Here is an 8,127-nt window from a genome sequence, read left to right as displayed (position 1 = left end):
CCATTATCAAAACCTTGTCCTCGAATAAATTCTAAAAAATTGAGAATACCTTTTCCATTAAGAATACCTTTTCAATGGAAAATGTATTCTCTCATTAGAATACATTTTCCACAGGAATCATCTACTTTAATAAATTCTAAAAACTGTTCATCTATTTTTATTGGACTTGTTGAAATATTAACATATCTTAGTATGAGAGACATTTGTTCTTGATGACTTGTATCTGAGGTACAATCAAGTATAATTGAAAAATATTTTACTTCCTTTATTTTTTTAATAATATGGTTTTTAATTTCAGTTGCTAGCAAGTGTATTAATTCATTTTGTATATTATGCCCAAAATAATGATTATAAATTTCACCATCTTGAATAGGTCGAATGTGTTCTTGCATTACTGGATTAAACTCAGAAATCATTTCAATTAGACTTAAAAAATTTCCATTATTTTGTTGGTAGATCTTTTCATTTTGTCATCGAAATGGTAAATTATTTTTACCAAGAGTTTTTATTACAACAACAATTCTCAATAAAACTTTTTTCCAATGATCTTTTTCTTTGTTAATTTGTTATTGGACTTTTTTGTCAATTGTTTTATTTCTTAACAATCTCATTTCTAAATCAAGCCAAGCAATAATGTTAGTAATATGCTCGTTGGTTATTTCATGGCTTTTAAGCTTAGCACTAAGATTTTTCCAGTCATCGGTTCATTTATTAGCTAGTTGGCTTATACTAAGTTTTGAATTAAATAACTTGCAACAAAAGCAGAATACTCTATTCAAGTCTTTTGAATACATTAGCCATTTTCTATCACATTTCTCCCCATTTGATAAGTTTCGTATATAATATGCAGTAAAAAAATGTCTAGAGTTCTCATCCTTAGGAAAGTTTGTATTGCCGACGCCCTCTAAAAGCCAAAATCCAGACCTTCTCTCTCTAAACACTCTCGTCTGAACACAGCTGGGGGAGGGGAGCTTCAGCTTCCTCTCCTCCCTCTTCTACCTTCGTCTCCAATGTTTTCCTTTGTGTGTTTTTTTTTTTTTGGCCAAATAAGGGGAATGATATGAACCCGCAGGAAAGGAATCCCTTGAACCCACAATCAATTTGAAAACTCCCCAAGAAAGCCAAAATCAAGTCAATGGATGGAGAACCTAGACCCGATGAGAACTCGTTTCAAGAACCTAGATTATATTAAAATCTAGACCCGTTGAAGAACCCGTCTCAAGAACCCAGATTACAAAGGAGGAACGCCACAAAGGTTGTGATTTACCTTTGATAAGTTCAAAAGTTCAATTAAGAACAAGAGGAGTAAAACTCAACTCACAATGAATAAATTCATCAAATTTCATAAATTTCATAATCTGATTAGAATGAGGCTACATAGAGTATTTAAAGGAAAACCTAATGAAACCCTAGCCAAAATAAACCCCCATCTTCCAAAAGTGCCCCTGGATGAACAGTGCCGCGCTACAGTAACTCGGCTACAGTAACCCTAACCCTAGTTCAATAAAATAATAACTTTCCCAACATGCCCTTGCATAGACCCCCTTAAGTGTTTCCCATAATAAACCCAATTATTCGAAACTAATAAAATAAGTGCTTTAAATGAATTAAATAAGTTGAAAGCCTTCAAGTGCCCAAAGCCTTTAAGTCTTGTTGTTGCCCTTTCCATAGTTCATCAAATGAATCAAAGCCGAATCTTCATCATTTAAGCTCTTGAACTTGTATTTGGCCAATCTAGAACATGCAACATATCTTTAAAACTAGGCCCACCTTGGTTCCCATCATTCCCCCTCTCCTCAAAAGGATTCGACCTCGAATCTCCACCTGGATCAAAGGGAAAAATGTTAGTAACATTATCATTAATTTCATAAGCATTATCATTAATTTGTTCAAGAATTTGGAATAGTCCATCCAAGCTACTCCTATCATCAACTGGTGAAGACTTTAAATCTAAAATAGGAAATGGATTAAGTCTATAAACAATTTCAATTGGTGAAAATTTAGTAGTAGCATGAACACTCCAATTATATGTAAACTCAATGAATGACAAACAATACTCCAACAAATGTTCATGAAAGACATCTAAAGTCCCCCTCACCCCAAAATGACCACTCAAATTATATGCAAACTCAATGAAAGACAAATGATGCTCACGTAAACGTTTATGCAACAAGTCAATGAATGGCAAATGATACTCCCACAAACGTTCATGCAACACATTTAAAATCTTATTTACACCAAAATGACTAGTCCAATTATATGAAGACTCAATGAATGGCAAGCAATATTCCCACAAATGTTCACGCAACACATCAATGAATGGCAAATGATACTCCACAAACGTTCATGCAACACATTTAAAATCTTATTTACACCAAAATGACTACTCCAATTATATGAAGACTCAATGAATGGCAAGCAATACTCCCACAAATGTTCACGCAACACATCAATGAATGACAAATGATACTTCCACAAACGTTCGTGCAACACGTCTTTGAATGGCAAATGATATTCCCACAAACATTCATGCAACACAACAAAAGTCTTCCTTACACCAAGGTTACCCAACAAACCACCATGTCCATCACACACAAGCAACTTACGCATAAAACTAGTAGGCACACAAAATCTATTCTTTCTAAACAAGTACCAATCTAGTTTATAGAACTTACCAAATGATGCTTTCTCACATGTTCCATACACACTAGCAAAGTCATCATCATAAGCATGTAATTCCTTATCATATTCAAGTCTCAACAATTTTGCATCTAAAAAGAAGACAATGACATACCTGCTTGCAAAAGCATCAACCACAAAATTTTCCATACCTTGTGTGTATTTGAATACATGAGGAAAAGTTTCAATACAATCTTCCCGCTTAGCACGCATTCTAGTCGACAACTTACCTTGTCCCTTTAAGTGTGTCAAGAACTCATGTTCTTCCAAGAAAGGTTGGTTAGGAATTGTCGCACTTGGCACAAAATTAATGTAGTGCTCTATCTCCCTAATAGGTGGCAATCCACTAAACACACCGCTAGTAATCACGACCTCATATCCCTGCAAGAAAGAAACAACAACACTAGGCAAAGAGTCGTTAAATTCGTTATTATAAAAGTTTGCCTTAGTATATAAACTCACTTTTGTCTTTCTATTTCTCTCTGCAATCTTTCTTTCTTTTTCCTCTTGTGGCTCATCTCTTTTTTCTTGACTCTCAACCACCTCTCTATTTTCTTTTTCACTCTCTCTTTCTTTTGATGTTTTGGTCTCATTCTCTTTGTTTTTTTCACTCTCTTTTTCTTTCACTCTTCTCTTGTTTTGAACTCTCGGCCTCACAATATTTTTGCAACTCATTCTCTTTTTTTCTTGAGGTTTCAGTCTCAACCAAATCATTTCCCTTAGGTGGTTCGTCGGTCTTCCCCCTTGTTACAACTTGATCATTTTTGTCCAACTTTGGTTTCCAAGGAGTACTAGAAACCGAAGTATACCTTGATGTACCATTTCCTTTTAGCCGCCTCTCCACCTTCATAGCCATGTGCACCATATCCTCTACCTCCACATAATGTTGCAACTCAACTACATTGGCTATCTCCGTATTCAACCCACTCAAAAATCTTGTCATCGTGGCCTCCTGATCCTCCACTACATTAGCCCGAATCATAGCCACCTCCATCTCTTTATGGTAATCCTCTACACTCCTAAACCCTTGTGTAAGATTTTGTAGTTTTTGGTAGAGGTCTCTATAGTAGTGGCTAGGTACAAATCTCCGCCTCATGATAGCTTTCAGCTCTCTCCATGTTTTTACAGGCCTCTCAAGATTTTTTCTCCTATTGGTCACTAATTGATCCCACCAAATAGTCGCATAATCAGTGAACTCAATTACAACCAATTTCACCTTCTTCTCCTCGGAGTAATTATGACAATCAAACACCAACTCTATTCTTTTCTCCCACTCTAAATAAACTTCAGGGTCGGTTCTACCTTGGAATGATGGTATTATCATTTTGATGCTCCCAAGGTTCTTATCTACTCTATCTCGACCCCCTGAGTTTGCCCTAAGGCCTTTTCCATGCCTAACTCCTCTATGTCCACCCAATCCAACTTCAAATGTTAAGCCTTCATCATCCTCACCAAACTCTCCATTCTTATACCCATTCTCAATTCTAGGCTCATGTCGCCTCCTATCTCTCTCACCTTGCAGATTTCTAATCACTGCTTCTTGATTATCCATACTATCCCTCACTTCACCCAACACCAAGTTCAACTGCTCAAACTGTTGTTGCATGGCTTGTAACACAATGGATGAGTTATATTCTCTCCCCCTTAGTGATGAGCTACTCCGATGAAACATTATAATGTGCTGCACAAAAAGAAAGTTAGTGAAAAACCTCACACACTCCCTTACGTGTTTGCACTCAAATAATGGCACTCCACTCGTGTTTCACTCTTAATTGGCATTTTCCCAATAATAGTCTCACACTCTCTTGCCTTTTACCTCAAGAGCTTTCCCACTCAAGTTCTTTCAGAACTAAATGAACTCAATCAAGACAAGACAACCTTGTTTTATCCCAACTAGTAATTAGATCTAGGAAACAAGAACAAGAGAAACATGAAGGAATAAAAATGACACGAGAATCAATGAAGTTATACGAATGAAAGAGTAAGAATAAGACAAGATACCAACTTGAGTGATGTATGCAGCAGCCCCTTTGATCATAAGGTTTAAATTAACAAATTTCTTTCTTTCTCTTTGTTGTAACTATGTACCAACTTTGAATATGCTACCTTCTCTTTTCTTCATCTTCTTTTTTTTTTTTTTTTTGGAATTTTCTTTTCTTTTCTTTTCCTTTCCTTTCTTTTCTTTTCTTTTCTTTTCCTTTCCTTTCTTTTCTTTTCTTTTCTTTTCTTTTCTTTTCCTTTCTTTTCTTTTCTCTAATTCATCCACAAACAACAATATTCAATTGTGAAAACCAACCAATTGAATTCAAACACACAAACATGGACAATGAAATAGAAGAGAATCAATGGAACGACACTCCAAGCAATTGACAAACTTAGAGATGCAGGAAACCCTAGAATTTTGAAACCCTAGGTGATGCAAATTTCAGCCAAACCCAAAAACCCTAAGAATTTTGGCAGCCTACTTTTTGTTTCAATTTTTTTTTTTTTTTGGTAACCCTAGAACAATGAAGCCCTAGAATTAAATTTAAGGATGCTAAAATTAAAAGATAGAATCAGACCTGATTGGAAACCTTGCTCTGAATACCAAATGATATGAACCCGCGGGAAAGGAATCCCTTGAACCCACAATCAATTTGAAAACTTCCCAAGAAAGCCAAAATCAAGTCAATGGATGGAGAACCTAGACCCGATGAGAACTCGTTTCAAGAACCTAGATTATATTAAAATCTAGACCCGTTGAAGAACCCGTCTCAAGAACCCAGATTACAAAGGAGGAACGCCACAAAGGTTGTGATTTACCTTTGATAAGTTCAAAAGTTCAATTAAGAACAAGAGGAGTAAAACTCAACTCACAATGAATAAATTCATCAAATTTCATAAACTTCATAATCTGATTAGAATGAGGCTACATAGAGTATTTAAAGGAAAACCTAATGAAACCCTAGCCAAAATAAACCCCCATCTTCCAAAAGTGCCCCTGGATGAACAGTGCCGAGCTACAGTAACTCGGCTACAGTAACCCTAACCCTAGTTCAATAAAATAATAACTTTCCCAACATGCCCTTGCATAGGCCCCCCTAAGTGTTTCCCATAATAAACCCAATTATTCGAAACTAATAAAATAAGTGTTTTAAATGAATTAAATAAGTTGAAAGCCTTCAAGTGCCCAAAGCCTTTAAGTCTTGTTGTTGCCCTTTCCATAGTTCATCAAATGAATCAAAGCCGAATCTTCATCATTTAAGCTCTTGAACTTGTATTTGGGCAATCTAGAACATGCAACATATCTTTAAAACTAGGCCCACCTTGGTTCCCATCAGAGGGTAGTTGATCCGAACTTCTCCGGTGACCATCTTCCGACATGCATACCATTGGGAGAACCCTTACCCGCCGATCTTGCAGCCGACTGCGTTTGGGCGCCATTCGGAGCGGCGCGTCGCACCCACGCACGGGTTACAGAGAACGCGTGGCACCCTCGAGCCACCGTGTATTACACTGCGTCGATGCCATGTGCGGCAGCTCAGGGCCCAGTATACCGGCACTATTTCGATCGGCCAATCGGCTCTGTCCCAGTGTGGTGCGTGTCTTTCACGCGCCAACGTCGTTTTCCCTTCAATGTTTTTTCCGATTTTGTTTGTTTAGTGGTAGTTTGTTGTTTCTGTTTCTGTATTTCCAATTTAATGTTGGTGTGTTTTTTGTTGGTATTTGTTGGTTGGGTTTTGTTTGTAGGTAAAGAAAGTGAAATATGCTATTGGACTTATGTCTATAGCTATGTGGGTTCCTCCCTCCTCCAGTTAGGAGGATGTGTGTTGTTCACTTCTCCTCTTTTGGAGGATGGAGTTTGGTTTCGGGGTTTTCTCTGTTTTATACAGAGACTGATACTCTCTTTTGAGAGTTTTATGAAGTACAGACATTGCCCGTCGCATAATATTTGTGTACGGGGGAGCTTACAACAGAAGTTTAGGTTGGCTTGTAACTTGAGTCACAGATGTAACTTCCTTATGAATGAAACAAAACGAAATCTATTTCCTATAAAAAAAAAAAAGTTTATATTGCCATATCTCTAATTGAAGGCGGTGAAGGTGAATTATATACTTATTTTATTTTATTTTTATCAAGCGTGCTTGTAAGGTAACCATCCGCCTACCCGCTTGATTTCAGGGCCGGCTCAATAGATTTTGAGGCCTAAGACGATAAGTTAAAATTGGGCATTTTTCTTATATCAAATTAATTAAGTTATATCTAAATATATTTTTATTTAAAAATTGTTCTTTTTGCTTTTTAAGATGCAAAATTATTAATTAAATTTTTATATTCAAGTTCTTCTAATATCTCATTCTCAATTGATAATATGGCTAGTCCATTTAATCTTTCCTGAGACATTATTGATCTTAGATAAGATTTTATCAATTTTAATTTTGAAAAACTTCTTTCTGTAGAAGCAATAGTAATAGGTATTGTCAATAAAATTTTGTAAGTGATACATGTATTTGGAAAATAATCAAGTTTTTTTATATAATTTAATATATCAATATGAGTGCTTTCTACTACTGGTAATATTTCTTTTAAAACTTTTAGTTCAAAAAAATAAATCTAAACCATCAATATCATATTTCAAAAAGCTTTCAAGACTAAGACAATTTTTTTGCAAACTACCATCGTCAAGTGATTTCAATTTCTTGATATTAAATTGAAAACCAAAAATATTTTCATATATTTGAAATTGTTCAAACCTGTTTTGAATTGAAGAAATTGCTTGATCTACTATAAATAAAAAATAATTAATTCTAAAAGATTCTTTAGCAGATTGTATTGTCTCTTCATTGACATTCTCATCAAACTATTTTTTTCTATGAATTATTCATTTTGCTCTAAATACAGGTTTTATTTCCATACTAATTGCAATATCTTTCGATGAAATCATAGCAGATTTAAATCCATTTTCTCTATAATCTTGAAAAAAAGAAATAAGACATTTTAACTGATCAATGGCAACATCTAATATGGTCATGCCTAATATGAATTCAAAGTTCTCAATTTCATATGCTACTAAACAATTAGCTTCATTTTTTGTTTTAGGATCTTCAGTTATTTTTGCTAGTTGCAATAAAGCTTTTTATTTGTGGAGTTTGGAATTTTATTGCTTTGATACTTTTAATTTGACTTTTCCAACGTGTTTGTGAGAGTGACTTAAGAGTTAGAATTGACACATTATCTTATAAAATTTTCCATCGCTTTGTTGATGAAGAAAATAAAGAATAAATATGTTGGACTATTCCAAAAACTGATATAGCTTTAGAACAAGAATTAGCCATGTCACATATAACAAGATTAAGATTATGACAACCACATGGCGTGTAAAAAGCTTTGAGATTTATATCAAGTAATTTTCTTTGAACTCCTTGCTCTTTTCCTTTCATATTAGACCCATTATCAAAACCTTGTCAT

The sequence above is a fragment of the Juglans regia genome, chromosome 11, assembly GCF_001411555.2.
Source record: "Juglans regia cultivar Chandler chromosome 11, Walnut 2.0, whole genome shotgun sequence".
In the NCBI taxonomy this organism is placed as follows: domain Eukaryota; kingdom Viridiplantae; phylum Streptophyta; class Magnoliopsida; order Fagales; family Juglandaceae; genus Juglans; species Juglans regia.
The sequence above is the reverse complement of the archived record's forward strand: the minus strand, read 5'-3'. Positions refer to the sequence as shown.